This window comes from Chanodichthys erythropterus, chromosome 17, assembly GCF_024489055.1.
Source record: "Chanodichthys erythropterus isolate Z2021 chromosome 17, ASM2448905v1, whole genome shotgun sequence".
NCBI lineage: Eukaryota > Metazoa > Chordata > Actinopteri > Cypriniformes > Xenocyprididae > Chanodichthys > Chanodichthys erythropterus.
In genome coordinates this window covers 29,186,477-29,195,734 of record NC_090237.1, presented here as the reverse complement: position 1 = coordinate 29,195,734, position 9,258 = coordinate 29,186,477, and the positions used below count along the sequence as shown (strand labels likewise).

Genomic DNA, 9,258 nt, shown 5'->3' with positions numbered 1-9,258 from the left:
ATCCCTGTTTCTAATCAGTTGAAAAATGGATGGTCTTTTCCTGTAGCGGGCATCCCACATTATATGCGCACTTCATATGTAGCAATCTTACTGTGGTGTTTAGAAGAAATATGCAATTTTCCAAGGCCAATATGAAGTCCTTATAAGTAGAAAAAATACATGGTCAGCTCTTGTAGGAGACCTAAAAAAAAACTATATGTACATTTGTGTGTATGTGTGTGTTCTTGTTTGTCTATCCATGTGGGCACCATATATCCCCACAAGGATAGTAAAACCTGAAATCAAACCTGAGACATTCTAAAACGTGGCTTAATTTACTAAGACAGTGTTATTAACAAACCAAACTTAGTAAACATCAAACTAATAAAGCATAATATGTACAGAAAAGCAGATGAGCCCAGAATATGAATGCAACACAATTAATTAATCATTTTCCTCCCATAAAGAAAATGCCTAACGTGGCTTAATGTACTAAGACAGTGACATTAAAAGACCAAACTTAGTAAACACTGTACTAATCAACAGTGTTAAGCTTTCGCGGGGCCCTGGGCTAACGAACGCATAGGCATTTTATTTCGTTGAATAAAAAGTATTAACCCCCAACGAGTGTACGAGTTACATTTATTGCAGTATCTTAAAATGTGCAGATGTGGCCGTTTTTTTTTTTTTTTTTTTTTTTTTCTTTCAGAAAACCAATATGACTCATTTAAAATTCTGTACTAACATTACTGCATGCATAAGTTTCAGAAACCCACCTTAAAAATGACGGTCAAATGCAATAGATCATCGTTAAGACATTGTATGGACCCTTTCTTTGTCCATTTATTCAGCTCCTTAATGATATTAACAACATAGATAAGCTTTAGCAAGTTATTGACAACATTATTTCTATTATGCTTCATTTTTATGAACATGCACACGGCTTCTGTCTCACGCACAGACGCACGTGCTAAAAGTATTTGGCTGCGGAAAGATGCGTTCGGCGTGTGCACATCGCACTATCTAGTGGACTTTTGTTGTCAAGCACTTAATTCACTTTCGCATGGGCTGTTGTACAGTACATACAGGGTCCGTGCCATCACAAAAATTGGGCTGCACGCGGACGGGGAGCGCAGACGTCTGCGAACCCTCTTGATAACTAAAATTACGCGATGCGAACGCCCGAAGTATACCTTGGTGTTAAGCCTGTAATAGCGGGCCACCAATCCAGCCATATGCACGTGCATACCCAGACGCTACGTACACTGTCCTGGTTGTATTCCTGCGCGCGTGTCCGCGGCGCGCCTGTGACTCTTGATTCGGGTGTGACAATGATGCGTTTTTAAAACGCAAAAGAGGATTGTCTCGCGGGCCCCCCAAGTGTTCGGGGCCCTGGGCTGCAGCTCATGTTGCCCATTAGGATAACACGGCCCTGCTAATCAAGCATACTACACAGAAACATTGGTTTGTGCAGAATTTGAATCTTTTAATATCACTATCTTTTTAACAGACCAAACTCAGTAGAATACTAATAAACCATACTATGTTCAGAAAAGCAGTTGAGCCCAGAATATGAATGCAATTCATTTTATTACACATTGTGGTTTCCTCCCATAGAAAACCGTTATAAAGAAAAAAGCTTAATGTCACTGTCTTAGTAATTGGGAAAAACAGAAACTCAGCCATGAAGTGGAAGGCCACATAAAAAAAATCACAGAGCGGGGTCAGCGCATGCTGAGGCACACAGTGTGCAGAAGTCAACAGCTGTCAATTAGTCAATAGCTACAGACCTCCAAACTTTGTGTGGCCTTCAGATTAGCTCAAGAACAGTGCGTAGAGAGCTTCATGGAATGGGTTTCCATGGCCGAGCAGCTGCATCCAAGGCTTACATCACCAAGTGCAATGCAAAGATTCGGATGCAGTGGTGTAAAGCACACCACCACTGGACTCTAGAGCAGCAGAGACGTGTTCTCTGGAGTGACGAATCACACTTCTCTGTCTGGCAATCCGATGGACGAGTCTGGGTTTGGTTGCCAGGAGAACGGTACTTTCCTGACTGCATTGTGCCAAGTGTAAAGTTTGGTGGAGGGGGGGTTATGGTGTGGGGTTATTTTTCAGGGGTTAGGCTTGACCCCTTAGTTCCAGTAAAAGGAACTCTTAATGCTTCAGCATACCAAGACATTTTGGACAATTTCATGCTCCCAACTTTGTGGGAAAAGTTTGTGGATGACCCCTTCCTGTTCACTGCCTAACCTCGCTTCTAGAAGAACGGTCAAAAATTCCCATAAACACACTTCTAAACCTTGTGGAAAACCTTCCCAGAAGAGTTGAAGCTGTTATAGCTGCAAAGGGTGGGCCAACTCTATATTAAACCCTACGGATCAAGAATGGGATGTCATTAAGCTTCATGTGCACATAGAGGCAGGCATCCCAAAACTTTGGCAATATAGTTTATCTCCAAAATGCTGCAGTAAAACAGTTTAATAAGAGGTGTGCATATAGTACAGAATGTCCCCTATAAGAACTATCCATTTTTTTTAATATATATATTTAGAAATAAGGACTTTGTAGGCCTTAGAGGTGGAATAATGTGATATATCTCCAAAATTCTACATCTATGCTGCAGTAAAATGTACTCATATGAGGTATGCATACTGTTTGGGATGTCCCCTATATAAACTGATCTTCTTTTTTTTCTTTTACATCTATATAGGCCTTTGAAGTTAACTAATGTGACATATCTCCAAAATTCTGCAGTAAAATGGTTTTATATAAGGTATGCATACAGTACGGGGCGTCCCATTTAGAAACTGACCATTAGTTTTTGTTTTGTTTTTGTTTGTTTTTTACTTATTAAATATGAGTTTTTATAGACCTCTGAAGTTAAATAATGTGGCATATCTTCAAAATGCTGAAGTAAAATTATTTCATATGAGTTATACACACTATATAGGACACCCCTATAGAAACTGATCATTAGTTTTTTTTTCTACTTATTTGAAATGAGGTCTTTATAGGCCTCAAAATAATGTGATATATCTATATCTATATATCTTTCTATAAAATGCTGCAGTAAAATGTGGGGTATGCATGGGGTATGGGGTATGCATATTGTTTGGGACATCCATTTATAGAAACTGACCTTTAGTTTTTTCTACTCATTAGAAATTATGTCTTTATAGGCCTCTGAGGTTAAATAATGTGACATGTCTCCAAAATGCTGCAGTAAAATGGTTTGATATGAGGTATGCATACTGTATGGGATGTCGCCTATAGAAACTGGTGATTAGTTTTCTCTATTTATTAGAAATGAGGTTTTTATAGGTGTATAAATAAGAATAATGACATATATCTGCAAAATGCTAAAACTGAAACTGGTTATTATTTTTTCTACTTATTTGAAATGAGGTCTTTATAGGCCTCCAAAGTCAAATAATGTAATATAATGCTGCAGTAAAATGTACTTATATGAGGAATGCATACTGTATGGAAAGAAAGAAAGAAAGAAAGAAAGAAAGAAAGAAAGAAAGAAAGAAAGAAAGAAAGAAAGAAAGAAAGAAAGAAAGAAAGAAAGAAATCTTAGATAGATCTGGGCAACTCAGGCACTCTGAAAGCATTCTCTCTCTGTTGTTCCTGAAATTACCTTATTCATAATAATAGGCGCACACAATTTTTTTTTTTTTTTTTTTTTTTTTTAAATTGACTGTAGCTTGACTGTAGCCAGCTTGACCCCAGTGGAAAACTGTAGCCTACGAAACCAAAAGTGCATAAAAAGTGCATAAAATGATTTTTCCCCTTTGAGTCATCAAACCACACACACACACACACACACACACACACACACACACACACACACACACACACACACACACATGTTTGTTTTTGTGAATTGTGGGGACTTTCCATAGACTTCAATGCATTTTACACTGAACAAACTGTACATTCTATCCCCCTACCCTGCCCCTACCCCTAAACCTAACCCTCACAGGAAACTGTGCAAACTTTTACTTTTTCACAAAAACTCATTCTATATGATTTATAAACCCATTTACATTGTGGGGACCGCTGGCTGGTCCCCACGATGTAGGTGAACTCAGGTTTATATTACATCATGGGGACATTTGGTCCCCACAATGTAATATAAACAAAAGCACACACACACACACACACACACCCCAATAATCTGGTTTTAGCTCATTTAAGATGGTATCACAGCCTGGAGAGAGTCTCAGATAAGATAATGTTATTTGGTGTGGCCATTTATCTTACTTTCACCAGTATCACAAGAGGCAATTTTAACAACAAAAACACTTATTTTATTGGTTACAATACAAAGCAGTTAATGCAAAAAAAAAAAGCTCTTTACAGCAATATAGAATATGCTGTTAAGCGTACATCTTTTTCAGGTTTCCTCTTTGCTTAATGCAGGCAGCATCCCAGGAGACTTTTACTCCTCAGAATTTTTTTAACTACTTTTTTTTTTCTTTCCCCCATCAACTCAACAAGTCCTGTATGATCCAGACTTCCTGTTGTAAGCATAGTCTCTGCAACTCATACTTAATAAGCCAGATGTCCTTCCTCTATCACTTATGCTGCTGTCTTCTTCTAGCACTCTTCCTCTTCTTCACTGTAGTCTTCATCTGGCTAACCCTGTCGTGGCAGATTTGATGTTTCTTTGTCCCTTCAGATCTGGTCTCGAAGAAAAACTTGCAGAGTCTAAGTTTTCAGGTCTCAGAAAAACTCACAGAGTCGAAGTTCCAGGTCTCAGAAGTATTTCACTTTATTGTCAAGCAACAAAGTGAGATGCCAGCTCCGCATCTGAGGCTCCCTTAGCCAGGGCACAATTTTATACATTTTTCTTATCTCTTAAAAACACACCAAATTAATATCATTGGCTTTTTTCTTATCTCTTAAAATACACCAAAGTAATATCATTGGCTGGTAATATTCACCCTAACAGTTATTTTCCATGATATCATCTACAAGGGCTCTTCTCCCACACCTCCTTCCCATGTACTCCCCGACCTTTCTGCCATAGACACTTCACTAATATAATTGCAGGTGTTGCTTATGTAAGAGAATTTTCTTAGTAAGGGTGACCAGCTTCCAGCTACTGTACATCTTTTGACTTCATTTCTCATGGCCTTCTGCCAATTGATGGTCAACCCTTTTCCCATTGGCCAAATGAAACATTGTATCAAAATAGTCAACACTCCCCAGAGACAAGAGGCCTTCACGTGACACCCTTAATAATGGTCTTGTTCATTTCACAGCCACCTGTTGTCTGGTGGAAAATTACCAACAAAATATGCTCAAGTAACAAAGGCCAAGAGGGCCTCACAACACTTCTAGCTTTTATAGTAAGCAAACAAATTCTACAATTGTTTTCTATTGGATAGATAAAATACTCCATCAACCTCAGCTTGAGGTTGCAACACTCTCTTCATCCCTGTGTACCTTCTGTGGTCTTTTACAAAAGTATCAAACTCAGGAACCTAACTTTTACAACCGTTGCTTATTCATCCTATCATATAATAGAGGGTATACTCGTGACGTCACCGTCGGCAGTTATGAAAGTGGCAGCATTGGTTTTCAGCGTAAATGTCGCGAAAAACATACAAATCACATCCAAAACGGGAAAGAGCTTTGCGACTTACTCTACAAATAGCTTCAACACAAAATCTGAGGTATATTTTTACAGACTGCTGAAAGCTACAAAAAAAAAAAAGAATCATTGTCAAATGGTAAAATCATACCATTCTAATCATACGTAATTTGGTGTTTTTAAATAAACACTGTTTTAGGGCTGGAGATATCAGCTCTGAGTCTTCTTCTATAATGCCTGATGAGTTTGGTGGAAGGGGTTTTAACACCCTTTTATAGTCAACTGTCTGCTGGACACCTGTGTAATGAATAATTAGACTCACCTGTGGTTGAATTCTTGTTAAATTAGACATTTGAAGTCTAAAATTTTGCTTTGCTCCAGAGACTTTCAGTGGGGTGCACTCATTTTTACATCACCCTAATTTGAGTAAAACTGATTATTATTATTATTATTTTTAAAAGTTATTTTATTAACCTTACTTTCATGTTATACGTTAAACAGATGTTATATAAAACTTAGACTTATCAACATTTTGGAAATTGTTTTTGTGTTCTTTGAAGCAAAGTGTGAGACATCACTTCCGTCATCAGAATGCGTTTTCTGACCTCACTAACTGGATGCGCAAGGCAGTTGGACATAGTGGTGTTTTAGAGGTAAAAAAATTATATAAATACCTTTCGTTTTTTTGCACAAACTGATCATTTTGTGTCTTAGGACATCAATGTGTTGTCACAGGCCACAGGGTTTAATTTGGATTTTTCTGTGCATGTTTCTTTTTTTTTTTTTTTTTACTCTTATAGTCGAAGTTCCCATTGACATCCACATGTTAAAAATCATCATTTGTGTTCTACTGAAGAAACAAAGTCACCTACATCTTGGATGCGCTGGGGGTAAGCAGAAAAACATCAAGTTCCCTTTCAGTCGGTCACGTTCGACGTACGTCAGTAGTGACCGACGAATTGGGATATCGCTTAGAGAGCCCTATCAGCTTCGTGTAAACTAAAACAAGCCAATGGAATTGGCGTGCGATATTTTTCATAATGCGCACCGCCCCCGACAGGTGTATATAAATAGGAAGCAGATGCAATCGCACTCTGTCTTTCGCTTCGGAGCCATTCAGTGGTGTCCTCTTTAAGAAGACTGTTTTGTGTGAACTAAACTGCCTCGAAGAGGATTCACAGCAAGCCGTGTGTGCCGGTGTAACGGTGCTACAGCGAGGTCGCGAGCTCCCGAGGATCCGAGCTATAGCTCTCAACTGCTGTTTTCACAGCACACGCCTAGAGTGAAAGTGTGTGTGTTGCGATTTGGGCCGGTTCCTCGGTGTGTCTAGGGAGTGGTGTACCTGGCACATCGCGTCACTCCCTGTGTGCTTCGGCACGAGCGAGTTGACTGTTTTCCCCTTCTAAAAGAGCTTTACAGACGAACCCTGACAGTATGTCATTTCGTCTGTGCGTTAATGGGTGCGGTCGTTCCCTGGTCCTTGCTGATGGGCACAATCGTTGCATCTCGTGTTTGGGCATTCTGCACGCTGAAGCAGCTTTTGTGGATGGTTCATGTTCCCATTGCGGGAACATGACTGTCGCGGTGCTGAGGTCGAGACTCTCCTTCCTGAAGTCTCCTGGGGCATATGGCATCTGCAGCCGCGGTCACGCCGCTCGGATTGCTTCATATGAGACCGCTTCAACACTGGCTCCACGGCCGGGTCCCGAGATGGGCATGGCAGTGCGGCACGCTCCGTGTCCCTGTGGCACCGAGCTGCCGTCGCACCCTTGTCCGGTGGTCGGACCCTTCGTTCCTGTGGGCCGGAGTACCCCTCGAACGAGTGTCCAGGCACGCTGTGGTCTCCACAGATGCCTCTGCCACGGGATGGGGGGCCACGTACAACGGGCATGCAGTGGCAGGTCTTTGGACGGGGCCTCAGCTGCATTGGCATATCAATTGCCTCGAGTTGCTAGCGGTTCGTCTTGCGCTGGCCCGCTTCAAGAAGCTGTTGTCAGGCAAGCACGTTCTAGTCCGCTCAGACAGCACTGCGGCCGTTGCGTACATCAACCGTCAAGGTGGTCTACGCTTCCGTCGCATGTCGCAACTCGCCCGCCATCTCTTGTTGTGGAGTCAGAAGTATCTGAGGTCCCTTCGGGCCACTCATGTCCCAGGTGTGCTCAACCGTGCAGCCGACGAGCTGTCATGGCAGCCTCCACTTGCGGGCGAGTGGCGGCTCCACCCCCAGGCGGTCCAGCTGATTTGGCAGCATTTCGGCGAGGCCCAGGTAGACCTGTTTGCCTCCCCAGAAACTGCCCACTGCCAGTGGTTTTATTCCCTGACCGGCGGCACGCTCGGCACGGATGCCCTGGCACACAGCTGTCCCCCGGGTCTGCGCAAATATGCGTTTCCCCCAGTGAGCCTTCTCGCACAACTCCTGTGCAAGGTCAGGGAGGACGGGGAGCAGGTTCTGTTAGTGGCTCCGTACTGGCCCACTCGGACCTGGTTCTCAGACCTCATTCTCCTCGCGACAGTCCCTCCCTGGCCGATTCCTCTGAGGAAGGACCTCCTGACTCAGAGACAGGGCACCCTGTGGCACCCGCGTCCCGATCTATGGAACCTCCACGTGTGGTCCCTGGACGGGATGCGGAGGTTCTGAGTGATCTCCCGCAAGCGGTCGTAGACACCATCACTTCCGCTAGAGCTCCTTCCACTAGGAGTCTCTACGCATTGAAGTGGAACCTGTTCGTCGAATGGTGCGCCTTCAGCTCTTCATCTGTTACGGAGGCCAGCAGAAGGGAAAGGCTGTCTCCAAGCAGAGGATGGCCCACTGGATAGTGGATGCCATCGCCTTGGCGTATGAATCCCAGGGCGTGCCTTGCCCGCTCGGGTTGAGAGCCCACTCCACCAGAGGGGTGGCCTCTTCCTGGGCGCTGGCTCATGGCGCCTCGCTGACAGATATCTGTAGAGCTGCGGGCTGGGCGACACCAAACACGTTCGCTAGGTTTTATAGCCTACGTGTAGAGCAGGTGTCCTCACGTGTACTCGCATCCACTAGTCGGTAGACGTGTTGTACCCACTCTAAGTGTCGGCTTGCAATGCCATTCCCGCCACTGGCCGGATACGTGCATACTTTCACTCCAGTCGTGTTCCCCGCCTGGCGAACCCTGTCGAGTTCCTCCGCCTCCCCCTTCGGCTCGGACATTGCGGAGTGTCTGATGCCAGGTGCGATTGCACCTGCTTCCTATTTATATACACCTGTCGGGGGCGGTGCGCATTATGCAAATATCACACGCCAATTCCATTGGCTTGTTTTAGTTTACACGAAGCTGATAGGGCTCTCTAAGCGATATCCCAATTCGTCGGTCACTACTGACGTACGTCTCCATTCCCTCCTTCAGGGAACAAGGGTTACATACGTAACCGAGACGTTTTCATTTTTGGGTGAAAAAATGATAAAAATAGTTTACTTTGGATATCACTTTAATAAACAAATTTCTTAATTTATAGACACTTTATTTTACTGCATATTGCACAGAGCTCTGTGCTGTATGGAAATAAATGTGAATGTCTGACCTGTTGAAATACATAAGTGAATTATTAAATGTAGTTTCAAGCGTTTTGTCTGCTGTTACTGTAATATTTCACTGTACAGTATTGCTATTCAAATAGCTGGAACTTAGCCTATGCACTTT

At 42.9% G+C, this 9,258-nt stretch overlaps 1 protein-coding gene across 3 annotated transcripts in view; it reads left to right on the top strand.

The window, feature by feature from the left end:
* The window catches only part of si:dkey-238d18.5 (myelin-associated glycoprotein), a 39,675-nt gene that overhangs the window by 3,764 nt on the left and 26,653 nt on the right, over positions 1 to 9,258 (top strand). For 2 of the 3 annotated variants that reach the window (XM_067366359.1, XM_067366357.1), the window contains exons 2-3: positions 6,145 to 6,237; positions 6,385 to 6,474. The gene's annotated coding sequence lies outside the window, so the exon portion shown is untranslated. The remainder of the gene's footprint in view (positions 1 to 6,144; positions 6,238 to 6,384; positions 6,475 to 9,258) is intronic. The other variant, XM_067366358.1, reaches the window with a different exon arrangement.